Consider the following 4,715-nt stretch of genomic DNA (forward strand, 5'->3'; position numbering starts at 1 on the left):
TCAGATCCAATTGTTTTAGTGTTTTATTTAAGGCCAATATTTCTTTATTGATTTTCTGTTTGGATGAATGATCTAGAGCCATCAGTGGTGTATTGAGGTCTCCAAGTATGATTGTATTTTTGTTGGTTTTTATTTTTAGGTCAGTTAGGTATCATATATTTTGGTGCTCATTGGTTTGGTGCATATAAAGAAGTGTTATGTCTTCTTGATTCAATGTCCCCTTTATCATTATGAAATGACCATCTTTGTCTCTGATTATCTTTGCTGTTTTGTAGTCAGCATTGTTAGATATGAGTATGGCTACACCTGCTTTATTTTGGAGAATCATTTTCCAATCTTTCACTTTGAATTTGTTTTTATCCTTTAGCTTAGACGTGTTTCTTGCTACATACAGTTCTTTCAGCTGAAAGACGTGTTTCTTTCAGCATACAGTTGGATTTTCTTTTTTAATCCATTCTGCTACTCTGTCTTTTTATTTGTGAGTTCAATCCATTTATATTTAGTGTAATTATTGACACTTGAGGGTTTCCTATTGGCATTTTATATATTGCTTTCTGACAGCTTTGTATCTTGTTTGGTTCTTCTCTTTTGTTTTTCTATCATTTATTTTTGTTTGGCTGTATTCCATACTTCTTTCCTCTGTTTCTTCTGTTTTTAAGCCATGTGTTTCTGTGGTGATTTTTTCAGGGGTGGTTATCATTAAGTTATAGAAAGAATACATATCATATTCATTGTAGTACATTATCTCATGAGTGCTTCTGCACTCCATTCTCCTTTGCTACTAATCTTTGTCCTTTCCCCTTTTTTGTTTTTGTTGTCACAGATTAACCTTGTTTTTATTATGATCTTGATGGAGCTTTTACTTGTAGTTTTGTTTTGTTTTGTTCTTTGTATCTGATCAGATAACCCCCTTTAGTATTTACTAAAATGGGGGTTTTCTGGTAATAAATTCCCTCATCTTGATGGCGGCACTGGAGAGGGGGCGCTGAGCTGTTGGGTATGAAGTGTAATGGAACAGACTTTACCACCTGAAACTGCTGCTTCAAGTTCAGATCAAAGAACATAACCTTCAAACAACCAACAAGACCAAAGAAGAGTACACTTAAGTTGAAGACACAACACTTGATCTGAAACAGGAAGTTTGTGCCTACGCAACAGCTTTGAAAGAGCACTTCCCAACGCTGCTAGTAGTCTTTGTTTTCTTCGGTGCTGTGCTGTGAGATTGCCCAGTGCAGCAGCAGTTATATTCTTTATTAGCTTGATAGATCACTTTCTCTCGCTCTTTTCTTTTCTTTTTTTTAAAATACTAGCAACTTTCATGCTTTGAAACGTGTGCTGAAGAAGAAGAATCAGCAAATACTACTGAAAGTGCAATATTTGAATATCACTGCAAGATGAGCTTTGATCCAAACCTTCTCCACAACAATGGACACAATGGGTACCCCAATGGTACTTCAGCAGCACTGCGTGAAACCGGGGTTATTGAAAAACTACTAACCTCTTACGGATTTATTCAGTGTTCAGAACGTCAAGCTAGACTTTTCTTCCACTGTTCACAGTATAATGGCAACCTGCAGGACTTAAAAGTAGGAGATGATGTTGAATTCAAAGTATCATCTGACCAGAGGACTGGGAAACCCATTGCTGTCAAACTGGTGAAGATAAAATCAGATCCTCCCTGAAGACCGAATGGATGGACAAGAAGTGTTTTATCTGACTTACACCCCTGATGATGTGGAAGGGAACGTTCAGCTGGATACTGGAGATAAAATAAACTTTGCAATTGATAACAATAAGTATACTGGTGCTGTAAGTGCTCGAAACATTATGCTGTTGAAAAAGAAACAGACCGGCTGCCAGGGAGTAGTTTGTGCCATGGAGGAGGCGTTTGGCTTTATTGAAAGAGGTGATGTTGTAAAAGAGATATTCTTTCACTATAGTGGATTTAAGGGTGACTTAGAGGCCTTACAGCCTGGAGATGACATGGAGTTCACAATCAAGAAGAGAAATGGTAAAGAAGTTGCAACAGATGTCAGACTGTTGCCTCAAGGAACCGTCATTTTTGAAGATATCAGCATTGAACATTTTGAAGGAACTGTAACCAAAGTTATCCCAAAAGTACCCAGTAAAAACCAGAATGACCCATTGCCAGGATGCATTAAAGTTGACTTTGTGATTTCTAAAGAACTTCCCTTTGGAGACAAAGATACAAAATCCAAGGCGACCCTGTTGGAAGGCGACCATGTTAGGTTTAATATTTCAACAGACCGACGTGACAAATTGGAACGAGCAACCAATATAGAAGTTCTATCAAATACATTTCAGTTCACTAATGAAGCCAGAGAAATGGGTGTAATTGCTGCCATGAGAGATGGTTTTGAATTTATCACGTGTGTGGACCGGGATGCTCGTATGTTCTTCCACTACAGTGAGATTCTGGATGGGGACCAGCTCCACATTGCAGATGAAGTAGAGTTTACTGTGGTTCCTGATATGCTCTCTGCCCAGAGAAATCATGCTATTAGGATTAAAAAACTTCCCAAGGTCACGGCTTCGTTCCATTCCCACTCAGATCATCACTTTTTGGGCACTGTAGAAAAAGAAGCCACTTTTTCCAATCCTAAAACCTCTAGCCCAAACAAAGGCAAGGAAAAGGAGGCTGAGGATGGTATTATTGAATATGATGACTGTGGGGTGAAACTGACTATTGCTTTTCAAGCCAAGGATGTGGATGGATCTACTTCTCCTCAAATAGGGGATAAGGTTGAATTTAGTATTAGTGACAAACAGAGGCCTGAACAGCAGGTTGCAACCTGTGTGTGACTTTTAGGTCATAATTCTAACTCCAAGAGGCTCTTGGGTTATGTGGCAACTCTGAAGGATAATTTTGGATTTATTGAAACAGCCAATCATGATAAAGAAATCTTTTTTCATTACAGTGAGTTCTCTGGTGATGTCGATAGCTCGGACATCACCAGAGATGGGGGACATGGTTGAATACAGCTTATCCAAAGGCAAAGGCAACAAAGTCAGTGCAGAAAAAGTCAACAAAACACACTCAGTGAATGGCATTACTGAAGAAGCTGATCCCACCATCTACTCTGGTAAGGTCATTCGCCCGTTGAGGAGTGTTGATCCAACACAAACTGAGTACCAAGGAATGATTGAGATCGTGGACGAAGGGGATATGAAAGGTGAGGTCTATCCATTTGGCATAGTTGGAATGGCCAACAAAGGGGATTGCCTGCAGAAAGGGGAGTGTGTCAAATTTCAATTGTGTGTCCTGGGCCAAAATGCACAAACTATGGCCTACAACATCACACCTCTGCGTAGGGCCACTGTGGAGTGTGTGAAAGATCAGTTTGGCTTCATTAACTATGAAGTAGGAGATAGCAAGAAGTTCTTTTTCCATGTGAAAGAAGTTCAGGATGGCATTGAGCTACAGGCTGGAGATGAGGTGGAATTCTCGGTGATTCTTAATCAGCGCACTGGCAAGTGCAGCGCTTGTAATGTTTGGCGAGTCTGCGAGAGCCCCAAGGCTGTTGCAGCTCCACGACCTGATAGGTTGGTCAGTCGCTTAAAGAACAGCTCCCTGGATGATGCCAGTGCTCCTCACCTAATGGTTCTTCGTCAGCCAAGGGGACCAGATAACTCAATGGGATTTGGTACAGAAAGAAAGATCCGTCAGGCTGGTGTCATTGACTAACCACATCCACAAAGCACATCATTAATTAATTATGATCAAGTTGGGGAGATTCTGGTGAAGGGTTCTGAATATCTCCCTATTCATCCCTCCCCAAAATCTGGAATACTTATTCTCTTGAGCTATTACACAAGTTTTAACACCTTCCTCGTGATATGTTTAAAAATAAATAAATAAATTTAAGAAAACCATTTTAAAATTACAAAAAAAAATTCCCTCATCTTTTCTATATCTGAAAATGTTTTATTTCTTCTTCATATTTGAAGGACAGCTTTGATGGCTATAGTATTCTTGGCTGGAAGTTCCTCTCTTTCAGAACTTTAAATATTGGGGTTCACTCTCCTCTGGCTTGTAGAGTTTCTGCTGAGAAATCTGATGATAATCTAATGGGCCTTCCTTTATTTGTTGTATTCTTCTTTTCCCTACCTGCCTTGAGAATTTTTTCTTTGTCATTGGTTTGTGATAATTTCATTATGATGTGCCTTGGAATAGGTTTTTTTGGGTTAAGATAACTCGGTGTTCTGTTTGTTTCTTGAATTTGAGACTTTAGTTCTTTCCACAGGCTTGGGAAGTTCTCGTCTGTTATTTGTTTGAATATGCTCTCCATTCCATTTTCTCTCTCTTCTCTTTCTGATATACCTATTATTCTTATGTTGCTCTTTCTGATGGAGTCAGACAATTCCTGTAGAGCTTTCTCATTTTTTTTAATTCATAAGTCTCTCTCCTCTTCTCTCTATAGTGTCTCTAGTTGCCTGTCTTCTATGTCACTAATTCTCTCCTCTATCTGGCCTGTTCTATTAGCTAAACTTGTTGCCTCATTTTTCAGTTCACAAATTGAGTTTTCCATCTCTGTTTGATTCATTTTCATAGTTTCAATTTCCTTGGTGATGTATTTTTTTGTTCGTTGAATTGTTTTTGAGCTCTCTAAATTGCCTTTCTATGCTTTCTTGTATTTCTTTGAGATTTTTAGGACTTCAATTTTTAGTTCTCTGTCATTTAACTCCAAGGTTTC

General features: G+C 38.8%; 1 pseudogene; it reads left to right on the plus strand.

The window, feature by feature from the left end:
* Nucleotides 1-968: 968 nt before the first annotated feature.
* On the plus strand, nt 969-3,899 carry LOC136313030 (cold shock domain-containing protein E1 pseudogene; annotated as a pseudogene).
* The last annotated feature ends 816 nt before the right edge of the window (nt 3,900-4,715 follow it).

This window comes from Saccopteryx bilineata, chromosome 9, assembly GCF_036850765.1.
Source record: "Saccopteryx bilineata isolate mSacBil1 chromosome 9, mSacBil1_pri_phased_curated, whole genome shotgun sequence".
In the NCBI taxonomy this organism is placed as follows: Eukaryota; Metazoa; Chordata; class Mammalia; order Chiroptera; family Emballonuridae; genus Saccopteryx; species Saccopteryx bilineata.